At 49.9% G+C, this 12,722-nt stretch overlaps 1 protein-coding gene across 4 annotated transcripts in view; it reads left to right on the top strand.

The window, feature by feature from the left end:
* CUX2 (cut like homeobox 2) overlaps nucleotides 1–12,722 on the top strand; it is a 283,634-nt gene that overhangs the window by 227,480 nt on the left and 43,432 nt on the right. The gene's annotated exons all lie outside the window — the stretch shown is intronic.

Here is a 12,722-nt window from a genome sequence, read left to right as displayed (position 1 = left end):
ACCTTTGTCCTGATAAACATGTCTCCTATCTTTCCCCCCTAGTTTGCCTTTTGTTTGTAATCTCTTGTATGATACATAGCAGGCATTCAAAAAATATTTGCAGAAAGCAGGGAATCTTACCAAACCTTTGCGTTATGGCTTCTGGATTTCATGGCATTCTTTTAAAACCCCTTCTTGATTAAAGGTTATAGGGGCTTTTTTAGTACTTTTGTGATCTTAATTTTTAAAAATATGAATCTGAAATATATGTTGATGGAAGTAGTGAAGGTTAAGATTCTGGCTGTGCATTTGTCCTAAATGACTTGTTCTACCGCCATCTAGTGGATAAGCCACTTTCACAAATATAGGAAATAAGGATTTTAGTGTAATGAGAAACTGTTGTTTCTGCTTGCTCTCACTTCCTTCCCTTTCTCCCTCAATATGCCTCTGCTCACTTGATCCGGTAGGGAACAAGGCCAGATTTTCCCTAAAATGGTAGTTAACTTTAGAAGGTATTACCCCACCATCTCCTGCCACACCTTGGCCCTTGCCACTTCCTCTGTCAGAAATGCTCTCTCCCCACGGCCACCTGTCTGACTTTCACTACTCCTGGTAACTAAGGACTAGAAGATTAAATGGAAGCATCTGGCATGACGCTGGTACCCAGTAGGTGCTCAATACGTGGCTGTTCCCTTTCAGAAGGAAAGACAGGCATTTCAGCTGTGGCTTTTCACCAGTTCACTCTCTGAGCACCTTCTAGTGCTGAGCCCTATGGGAATTCAAGCTTGAAGCTTCCTCTGCCCCCAGAGACTCGAAATCTGGCAGGGACAACATAACCCAAAGACAGATGGCCAGAACACCCAGCAGAAAAAGGGCTCCAAGGCAAGACAGCCAAAGAAGACACTCTTTGAACTTGGTTCTAAAGCATAAACGACCATCACTGTGTGGCTGTTTCTCGGGTGCTTCCTGTGTGTCAGACAGTGAGCCCAGCCCCCAACAGAACCAAGTTCATGATCCCCAAAGCCCCCTTGGCAGTAGGTACCACCGTCCTGTCCCATTGTGTAGCTGAGAAAATGTAGGCTCAGAGACTTTACCCAAGGTCACACAGCAGAGAGTGGTAGAGCCTAAATCCTGACGCTTGGCTCCTAAGCCAGCTGAGGTTTAATTTAAAAATTGATGGGCTGCCTGGGTGGTTCAGTAGGTTGAGCATCTGACTCTTCATTTCGGCTCAGGTCATGATCCCAGGGTCATGGGAGCAAGCCCTGCATCAGGCTCAGCACTGAGCACGGAGCCTGCTTAAGATTCTCTGTCTCCTTCCTCTGCCCCTCTTCTCCGCTCGTGCTCTCTCTCTCTAAACTAAAAATAATAAAAATTAAAAGGATTTGGACAAAACCATTGGAGGTTTGACCTCCAAAGAGAGTGACAAACAGCCAAGTGTCTTTGTTGCCAGTAGATTGGGAGGTTCTAGACCAAGAGGGTGAGCCCTTTGCTGAAATGCAACGTGTTACCCGAAAGAGGAACAAGTTAACCCCCAGTGGCCAAGAACTCCTTGTTCTTCTGGCCCCGGGCTCCAAATCCTGGTACTTTCACTGAGGGGAAACGGAGTCACAGAGCTCCGAATTCAGGGAACAGAGTGATGTGAGGAGGAGCACCAGCAGGACTCCAGGCTGACGGACCCGCCTGCAGAGCAGGACCAATCCCCCGTTCTGTACCTCCCATTTCATACTGCACTCGATCCTCTGTTTCCTCATTTGTAAAATATGGATAATGATCTTACCTAATTATAGGCCAGTTGATGCATTTGGAGAGAATGGAGAGCCCTTAGCATGGCGCCTGGCACAGAGGAGTAGCCCCATGCAATTCATCGAGCACCTACTGTTTGCCAGGCACTCCACTCACGACCAGGAGCACAGTGTTAAGCAAAACACACTGTCCCTGGGAGGAGGTGGGCACAAAAAACAAACAAACAAACAAAAATACACACTATCCCTGCCTGTCTAGAATTTGTGAAACTCAGGATATGGGAACTGTTTTTATTCTAATGGGAATGGCTTTGCGTCCTAGCTCTGCTGCTCCTGGCTGGGTGACCTTGCTTGAGTAACTGGTTCTACCTCTCAAACTGTCTCCTGTTCTGGAGAAGCACACTTACCTCCTGGTACCTCTGAAAGGATTAAGCATGGTGAAGAGTGTAAAAGTCCTGTGAGTGTCTGGCACCTAGTAAATGCTCAGTAAACAGTAACTGCAGTTATGTTGGTAGTGTTGTGATTACCACCACCACCCCGTGCCAAGAAGGAAGACCTTCTCCAGCCCCTCTGTCCATGCTTAAGCCAGAAGACCCCCAGAGCAGCCGGTGGAGGGAAGAGGGGGTGGGCGGACACATGGCTCACGGCTTCATGTAAGGGTCCTACGCCCCATCTGCTATGGAAGAGTTAAGATTAAAGGATCAAAGTTAGTCTCGCTGCTGCCGCCAATAGCCTGAGCCTCCCACCCATGCAGGCGCCCAGAGCCTGGGCCCAGATGGGAGAAGGCTTCTGTCTCAAAGATATTTTGGAGGGGCACACGCATACTTCTGCATATATGTGTTTCTAAACAGCCTCTCGGACAGCCTTCGCGGCTCCAGCTTTCCTAAAAAAAGCTCCGAATGCCACTTTCCTTCAGATGGACACAGTGGGAGGAATGAGACAGCTTTTCCTATCTCCCCGGCTCCCCCCCCACCCCCACCCCGCCACCAACCCCATAGACACTTTCTGAAAAAACACCAACAGCGTCAGCTAGCGGTAGAAGATGGAATAGATGATGTTTTAACCGTCTCCTTCGACAACGCCTTTGGAAAGCCTGGTGTGGTATTAAAATATTACAGATCCGTTGACAGTATTCTCTAAGGGGTTAGATCCAATGTAACCAAAATGAATTAGTCATTCTATTAAGCAGTTTATGCATAAAGAGCAGGTTGATGGCTGTAAGACAAAGGCACCCCGCTTCCTGACGACGTTCCCCCTCCCTGCACGCCCGGCAGGACCTGCCCCCTCGGATGGTTCACATTTGATCTTCTGTGTCTGCCAGCGTGCTCAGTTAATCCAAAAGATTTGTTGTAGTCAAACATTTCTGATTTCGGGTCCCCTGTTTTGGGCTTTCTCATTCAGGTTGGATCTAAGGCCGTTTGATTCCCAATGCCGCTGCCCTCATCTATATATCAACTGTCTGTATGTCGCAGGAGTGAAGTGGGGAGTCCCGGCCCGGCTCTGGGCAGCTGCGTGTCTTGGCTGAGAGGTCTCGGGTGGAAGTGCTGAGCCCGGCAGAAACCGGGGCTCCCTGGCTCCAAAGGAGGAGTTGTGGGGATGTTTTGTCACTTTCCCGGACACCAGGGTATGAGGCTTGCCAGATGCCAGAGAGGGGGACACAAGTCGCTTTGGAGATTGGGGGCTGGGTGGGACCCAGTGCTTCCCCAGGTGAGGTCGCTTGACATAGGGAGCAGCTTCAGTGTACCTGGCACAGCACTGAAACTTTGAACACATAGCGTGCCAGCTGTCACCTTCCTGCTTCCTTCTAGATGAAGTTTTAGTCAGGTGCCAGAGCATCTTAAACACCTATGGAATGCCTGTGAATCTCCCCTTTTAACCAAGGGAGATCCAGCCTTGGGCTCACGGTCTTGGGTAGAAATGGCATCTAACTAGAATTTAACAACATCAGTTTTCTTGTTTGTTTTCTTTGTGTTTATTTTTTTAAGTTTTTATTTGTTTATTTATTTATTTTTAGTAATCTCTATACCCAGCGTGGGTATAGAGAACTCATGACCCCGAGATCAAGAGTTGCATGCTTTTCTGACTGAGCCAGCCAGGCGCCCCCTCTTTATGTTTATTTTTTATGATTTAAAGCACCTCCTGGTTATGATGCAGGGTCCCAGTTATGTTTACAATAATGTAACAGGGTATTCCTTTAAAGTATTTTTAAGTTAAAAAACACTGAGTTACAGGAGCGCCTGGATGGTTTAGTCAGTCGGCTAGGTGTCCAACTCTTGATTTTGGCTCAGGTCATAATCCCAGGGTCGTGGGATCAAGCCCCGTGTCAGGCTCCATGCTGAACGTGAAGCTTGCTTGAGATTCTGTCTCTCTGGACGCCTGGGTGGCTCAGTTAAGCATCTAGGTTTGGCTCAGGTCATGATGCCACGGTTCGTGGGTTCGAGCCCTGCATCAGGCTCTCTGCTTCGGATCCTCTGTCTCCCTCTATCTCTGCCTACCACCCCCCCTCAAAAATAAATAAACATTTTTTAAAAAGATTCTTGGGGCACCTCAGTGGCTCAGTTGGTTAAGTGTCTGACTTCGGCTCAGGTCATGATCTCACAGTTCATTGAGTTCAAGCCCTGTGTGAGGCTCTGTGCTGACAGCTCGGAGCCTGGAACTTGCTTCTGATTCTGTGTCTCCCTCTCTCTCTGCTTCTCCTCTGCTCACACTCTGTCTCTGTCTCTGTCTCTCTCTCTCTCTCAAAAACAAACATTAAAAAAAAGGTTCTCTCTCTGCCCCTCTCCCCCACTCATTCTCTCTCTTAAAAAAATTTTTTTTAGTTAAAAAAAAAATTAAAAATTCTGAGTCGCATAAGGACAAATGTTAGGTTGGTAATCTTTTAGGGGCAGGTGGATGCAGCAGTTGTGAAGTGAGTATGCCAGTGCCTGGCATTTGGATTGCACTAGGTTCAAATTCAGCTCCGCCTTTTTCTAGCTTGGTGACCTTACTAGGCCTCAGTTTTTTCATCTGGAATATGGGGATATAAGCATCCCTCAGGTGATTGTTTTGATGATCAAATGAGATGTAAATATATGCAAAGCGCCTGGCATACGTGAGTGGAGGGGTGAGGAAATATCAGTTCCCTGGAGCTTCTGACTAAAGATACTGGCAGGGCATCTTGTCTACCCCATGTCCTAGCTTCCCAGATATGGGTGCCCCACCCATTCCAGGATTGATGGTAGCTGGAATTTGGGGAACAAAGACCAGAAACTAGTGTTTGGAGAGCCAGAGCCTGCTCTGAACCCACCTACCACCCTCGGCAGCAACACGCAGACCAGCCTACAGGGAAGGGGGGTGAAGCTGGCACCAAAAGTCCCCAGACATTGCCAGCCTCTCTCAGCCCCACATTCTCATCTGTAAAATGGGTCAGTTGTTGTGAAGGTCGAGCTATGTTGTGTTTCTAGGAAAGTAACTGGGGCGGGGGGCAGCTGGTCATAAGGGTCTACTACCCTTTCTCAGACTAATGGGGCCTGTATCTCCCAGTGCTTCCTCATTTCCTTCGAGGTTCTGTTCAAATGTCCACTCCTTCAAGAAGCCTTCCCTGACCAGCCTGCCTCAATTAGCACCATTCCCCCACCACACATGTCAGGCCACTCTCTGCCCTGACCCTGCCTTATTTCTCTTCTCTACCCCCTTACTGCCATTGGTTTATTTGTCCTTTGTCCATCTCTCCTCTCTAGAACGTCAACCCCGGAAGGCAGAAATTCCCTCTTATTCACTGCTCTATCTCCAGGGCTCGGAAACTTCCCTGGCAGACAGTATATGCTCAGAAAACAATTGGCAAGTGAATTAATAGTGTCTGACACATAGTAGGTGCTCAGTAAAAATGTACTGGTGAGGGGCGCCTGGGCAGCTCAGTCGGTTAAGCATCCAGCTCCTGACTTCAGTTCCGGTCATGACCTCACGTTTCTGCTCTGGCAGTGTGGAGCCTGCTTGGGATTGTCTCTCTCTCTCTCTCTCTCTCTCTCTCTCTCTCTCTCTGCCCCTCCCCTGCTCACGTGCTCTGTGTCTCTCAAATAATCTTTCCAAAAAATGTAGTTATGAATATATGGCTGCATTAGAAACTATTCGTTTCCTGTTGTTGCTATAATAAATAACCACAAACTTAGAAGCTGAAAACAACCTGCATTTACTGAGCACCTACTATGTGAAAAGCCATAGCAGGGCCCCAAGGGGAAAGAGAAGACTGAGGAATGAAAGCAAGATGCCCCCAGTTCCCCGCGACTGTCAGGTTCTCTGAGGAACCTCTTCCAAACATTTTAAAGATCTGTTGTCACTTCTCTCTCTTTCAATTTGTGTTTGTAAGAGCAGCCAGTGACATTTAGCTGATGGATCGAACCATGCTGTTGGATAAAGTAAGCGGGAAACCCTTGGATTTGCCAGCCACCACAGCCAAGCCTTTTACCTACGTGTAATTTGGCAATCTTCCAGTCGTCTGGATGCTAGTAATTTTTTTCCTCCCTAACTCAACCCCCAGCAGTACAGCTCAGGGCTCTGTGATTTCTCCCAGATCGGGGAGGTGGGAAGAAATGGGTTTCCCACACACCGTAAAATCTAAGAATTCCCACTATGCACCAGCAGGGAGGAAATAAAGGGTAGAAAATGCCCAGGGAAGTATGACACCATCATTGCTGTGTGCTTTTCAGACACAGATCCTCCTGAAGCCATAGCCCAATGCCTCCACAGTTGGGGCAGATAAACCCGCAGGAGAGTGAGAGCCCAGGAGCTGCTGCTTCCTCTTACACAATGGGCTTGTTCCCTGGGTGCCAGGTGAAATGGGTACAGCAGGAGGGAAGTACTACATTAGACTTGAGTGAGGACTTCCTTCCTTTGGGACTTGGAGTCTGGACAGCCCCCCAGTCCTGCCTCTCTCACAGTTGGTATCCAATCAGTTACCATGTATTATGGGTTGAATTGTGTGCCCCAAAAAGACGTGGAGGTCTTAACCTCTGGTACCCATGAATGTGACCTTATTTAGAAACAGGGACTTTGCAGATATAATCAAGTTAAGAAGGGGTCATTAGGTGGACCCTAATCCAGTATGCTGGTGTTCTTAGAAGAGGAGAGAAAGAGACACAGAGGAGAAGGCCACATGATGACAGAGCCAAAGCCAAGGAACTATAAGCCAAGGATTACCAGCAACACCAGAAGCTGGGAGAAAGGCATGGAACAGATGGAGAGAGCACAGTTCTGTCAACAGACTTGGGATTTCTGTCCTCCAGAGCATGATGTATTAGTTTTCTGGGGCTGCCATACCAAATCACCACAGACTATGGAGCAAAGCCATGGAAATGTACACTCTCAGTCCTGGAGGCCAGAAGTCCAAAATTGTTGGCAGGGTCAGTTCCTTCTGGAGACTCTGAGGGAGAATCTGTTCCACTTGTGTCTCCTACTTCTGGTGGTAGCAGGCCATCCTGGGCTGGTAGACGCATCACTTCAATCCCTGCCCCGTCTTCTCTGTGTGTCTCTCTCTGTGTCGTCTTTTCTTTTGAGGACACCAGTTATTGGATTAGACAACCCTAACCCAGTGGACCTCATCTTAACTTGAGTTCTTCTGCAAAGACCCTATTCTAAATAAGGTCAAGTTCAAGGGGCACCTGGCTGGCTCAGTCAGTAGAGCACACGACTCTTGATCTCGGAGTTGAAAGTTTGAGCCCCATTTTGGGTGTAGAGATTACTTAAAACATAAAGTCTTTAAATAAGGTCAAGTTCCAAAGTTCTGGATGGACATGAATTTGGGGGGACACTATTCAACCTAGTACCCTGATAGGAAGAACTATCAGTTCCTCCCGTCTGCCTCTGGAATCTGAACCCTCTCCCCACTTCCGCCACCTCCCTGATCTCAGCTGCTTGGACCTTCACAGTTGCCTCCCCTCTGGCTCCCTCTACAGCTGATTTTTCACACAGCAGCTTGGATGAGCCTTTGAAAAAGGCAGATGGAACGTGTCACTTTCCACTGTCCTTAGGATTAATTCCCCTCCATATCCTGTGACTGGGATACCAGTTACACACAGACAAGGCATCACCGTGCCCCCCACAGATGCTCAACAAGCTCGTGCCGAGTGAAGCCTGTACGTGGACTTGTATGTGCCCCGCCCCCACCCCGTGAGCTCTGCCCGCTCCAGACTCATCACTGGAAGATGCCAGCACCATACTGTGGGCTTCAGTTCACATCCACAGACTCTGCAGATTCTAGCAGCAGCCCCACAGGGGAGGCACTATGGCTGTCCCCATTTGACAGATGGGAAGATCAAGGGTCCAAGAGGAGACAGAGTAGTCACATATTGGTTTGGGTCCCATGGAAGCAGACCGATGCTAAGATGGCATTAGATACGCAAGAGGCGATGGGGGAGATGCCTGTGTAGGATGAAGAAGAGGAAGAGGAGGAGGCAGGGAGAGCCTTTAGATGGCAGTGCTGATCTGAACCTGGAGGGGAGGGGAGGAAGGAGGCTTGGTGGGAGGAACCTCAAAGAAAGTCCCAGCTAGGCTGACGGGCAGCCCCAGAGCAAGATGTACTGGTCTGCTCAGGCTGCTGTAATGATACCACAGACCAGGTGGCCGAGACAAAAGAAATGTGTTTCTCACAGTTCTGGTGGCCGGAAGTCCAGGATCAAGGTGCCAACAGAGCTGGCTTCTGGTGAGAGCTCTCCTCCTGGTTGCAGATGGCTGCCTTTGCTGTCTTCACGTGGCTTTTGGTCTGTGCACCTGCAGAGAGAAAGAGAGCTCTGGTGTCTTCCTCTCCACATAAGGACACCGTCCTGTGGGATTAGAGCTCCAACTTTATGTCCTCGCTCAACCCTAATTACCTCCTTAAAGGCCCTGTCTCCAAGTACAGCCACATCAGGGGTTAGGGCTTTAACACATGGATTTGGGGAGACACGGTTCAGTCCACGACACAAGAGTTGCCTGTTCCAGCATCAGCAGGAGTGGCCTCGCTCTGCAACCCCTGTCGGGCCCAGTTGAGGGGAGCAGCCCCAGGCAAGCATGGCCTCAGAGCTGATGCCACAGCAGATGGCAAGTGCAGCACGTGGTATGTCACCAGCTTCTTGCAGGAGGTTTCCACGGCTGCCACAAGTCATAATTATAAGCATAAAGGCAGCACTCACTCAGCCTGCTGGGGGCCAGGCGTTGTCATGGGGCTCGGCGTGCTCCCGGAATCCCTGCACAGCCTCTACCGTAGATCCTGTTGTCCCCATTTTACTGACGGGGACACTGAGACACACAGTGCCTGAGTGGCTTTCTCTGTAGATGTCACAGCAGGCTGATCCTCAGCCTCCCAGCCTGGCCCCCTCTCCCTTTGTCTGAGGCTGCTTTGGGAATTCACAACATTCATACCTCTTATGTCAAGTTAACCTGTGAAGATGTTTGAAATTATCTTTCTGCCTGTAGATCCTAGCTCTAAGGGATAAGCCCAGGGCCAAAAGCACGCACTTCGGCAGGATTCCATCCCTGTCTGATTGATACACGGTGTTGAAACACATGTAATAGGAATTTGAGCGGCGAAGAACCCAGAGACGTCTGGTGCTTTAGTTAAGGTCACACAGCAAGCCAACAGCAAAGCCAAGAACAGAGCCCTCAGGGGCGCCTGGATGGCTCAGTCGGCTGAGTGTCCAACTCTCGATTTCAGCTCAGGTCATGATCCCAGGGTCATGGGATCCAGCCCTGCATCGGGCTGTGCAATGAGCGTGGAGCCTACTTAAGATTCTTTCTGTCTCTCTCCCTCTCTCCCTCTGCCCCTCTCCCCCATTGGTATGCACACTCTTTCTCTCTAGAAAGAAAGGAAGAGAGAAAGAAAAGAAAAAGAAAAAGACGAATAGAGCCCTCAGCCTCATGCTCCTGGCTACAAGTAGAAACTTCCCATGCCCTGCCTCAAGGCAGTTTGGCCTACTTACTACAAAGAATGGCCTGGTACCCTGAGCTCAAATCCCACCTCTGCCACTTCTGAGCTAGGTGACCTTTGGCACATGGCATCTCTTCTCTGGGCCTTTATTTTCTTGTCTGAAAAATGGAGAATAGCAGCATCTCCCTTACTGGGCCTCACCTTGGGGAAACGACTTCACCCTGCCCCCTGTGCCTCAGCTTCCCTGTCTAAAATGGGAACATAGTGCTGTGGTGAAGTCTGAAGGAATTCTAATGCATGCAAAGTGCTTTGGTTGTTAGATTCGGTCACAGCCTAATACCCCCTGCCGCTTTCTCCCCTCAAACTGGGAACCAGAAAGGAAGTGTGGGAGGAGGAGGCCCAAGGGCCTGTCCCAGTCCTGCCACCAACTCGCTGGCCAACTTCAGGGAAGTCACAGGACCCCCACTTTAGCCCCTCTGTGCCCTGGGGTGGGGAGCGTTGGACCCTTTCGGTCCCTCCCCAGTATGACTTTCCATGATGGAATTTTTGGGTCCCAGAGGACAGTTTTAAAGGAGGATTATTGGATTCTGCATCTCCCAGGGGCTGATAAGAACATATGAGGCCCTGCCAGTCCCGAGACTCCACAGAGCATTTACCATGCAGACAGCTGACCTCCGGGTCACAAGACCAGGCGTGCTGCCTCCTCTCAGGTAATAGCAGCAGCCTTGTCACATTTACCAAGCCCAGCTATGCACCTAGCACTGAAAATCTATCTACGTTCTCTCTTCCAAACATCACAACCACACCCTACACACGTGGCCCCATTTTACAGATGAGAAAATAGAAAATGGAGGCTCTGAGAGGTTGACTAACTGTCCAAAGTTACTGGCCAATTTGGAGCCAGAATCTTCCCAAAAGTAATTCCAAGGAATTAGGAACTGTTGTATTTTTCCACTTTATTAGTGGGGAAACAGGGCTCAAGGCTCCTTGGGATCTGGACCCAGAGCTGGGCTTCAGATTCTGTGAGCTTAACCACTATGTTCTACCTTGTACCAGCAAACAAAGGCAAAAAGCCAGAGCCTTAAAATCTGCTGAACATGTGTTGAATGGGGACCCAGCCAACCCTGGTCCTCTAGCCTGTCCTCCAGGGGCCCACCTGAGGTCAGCTTCCCCTGGATGGAGTGCGCAAAGCAGCAAGGAGTGACCCACAGGGCCCCCAAGCAGAATGAAGTGTCAATACCTGATCCCTGGAAATGGGGCGGATGATACCCTTTATCACCCAAGGGTAATTGTTTGGCTTGGGCAGGCTCGTGGCCAGCAGGCCCCCAAGCCACGAGCCGGATCTTTTCCATCTTCTTGGAACCAGAGTGAGCCCTCCATGGCCCGCTCGGAGCTGCACCCTCCCGTGTTTATCTAACTTCCCTGACCTCGGCAAGTGCTTGTCGCCTTTCTCTTCCTTTCTGAAAAACCAGGACACAATAGGAAGCATTTTCTTGAACTTATTAAAAAATCCAGACTTGTAAATTAATTTGTCCATGTTGTACAAAGGCAGTGCAGATGGACTCATTAGCATGCACACAACAAATAATTATAGATGAATTTTTAGCTGGCCTGCCTAATGCGCTTGCTGGGTTAATTATGTCAATGTATAATTACATCAGCCCGGGGAGACATAATGGCATACCCCGCTGAGCAGGCCCTGCCTAATGACGGGGCGTGGGGGGAGTGCTGACAGAGGAAAGACGGCAGCGTTCCCGCGCACCTGCTTACCTCGGCACAAACGACCATTGTCAGAGCCGCCCGCCACCTAAGCAAACAGGGGTGGGAGGGGGCGAGGGAGAGGGATAAAACGCAGAGGCGACCTTGTTCCAGCCGGACCTGAAGGCTCCTATGTATAGGCACTGCCCCGTTTCTTCCGTCAGCAGATGTTTATTGGGTCAGGTTGCGTGGCAGGCTTCGTTCACCCACAAGGGGTCCAGAGGGGAGCAAAATCAGATGCGGTCCCAGTCCTCCCTTGTGGAGTCTGCAGTCCAGTGGGTGATAATTAGGTGGACTTGCTAATCAATGAGAAGTGTAACTAAAATGAGAGCTGTGAAGGAAAGGCGCAGGCAGCTGAGAGAGCTCATATTGGAGGAATGACTCGTCAAGGCAGGCTTCCTGGAAGAAGTGGCATCTGAGTTGCAATATGAAAGGTGATTAAGCATTAACTAGCTGAAAGAGGTTAAAAGGGAGGACAGGGTGTTCCTGGCAGAGGCTCTTTCTTGTACAAAGACTCCACGGTAGGAAGGTACATTTGAGGGACTAAGAGAAAGCCAGTGTGACTGGAGCTCAAAAAGACAGGAATAGCCAGGGCTTCTATTTGTTCCAAGATGACCAAACGCCAATCTCTGCGTTGAGCACTTTATGTGCATGGATCCTCATCCCAGCCTTATGAGATCAGAACTTTTTTTTTTTTTTAACGTTTATTTATTTTTGAGACAGAGAGAGACAGAGCATGAACGGGGGAGGGGCAGAGAGAGAGACACAGAATCGGAAGCAGGCTCCAGGCTCTGAGCCGTCAGCCCAGAGCCCGACGCGGGGCTCGAACTCACGGGCCGTGAGATCGTGACCTAAGTTAAAGTCGGATGCTTAACCGACTGAGCCACCCAGGCACCCCATGAGGTCGGAACTTTTATGGTGAGGCACAGAGAGGTAGGGTTGCTTGCCGGAGTCACCCAGCAATCCTAAAAAGCAAGTACGGATTAGACCAGGACCCAGGATCCATGCTCTTAATCCCTCTGCACCCCAGCAGAGAACAGTGGCTGAGCGGGTGGTGGCAGGAGACTCCAGGAGAGTGAACAGCAAGAGAGAGGGCATTTGAAAGGACTGTGGACCAGACCCAGGCCCCTTTGTCTGGGGCAAAGAGGCTCTGGCTTTCCTGGGCCCCCATGAATACCCACCTGGGCTGCTGGGTTGGAAATGTCCACATCTCTGGGACAGGAAGCCTTTGCGGCATCTGAGAAAGAGACCCAGACTTGAAACTCACCTCTGCCCTTCAAGTCACCTGGCTGCTCTGAGCTGGTTTCCTCATCTGTGAAAATGAGTTGGATCCAAGCCAGCCTCCGGGGGCTGCTGGGAGCATC

The sequence above is a fragment of the Panthera uncia genome (assembly GCF_023721935.1).
Source record: "Panthera uncia isolate 11264 chromosome D3 unlocalized genomic scaffold, Puncia_PCG_1.0 HiC_scaffold_8, whole genome shotgun sequence".
NCBI classification, from domain to species: Eukaryota; Metazoa; Chordata; class Mammalia; order Carnivora; family Felidae; genus Panthera; species Panthera uncia.
Note: the sequence above shows the minus strand (reverse complement) of the source record. Positions and strands in the feature narration are given on the sequence as shown.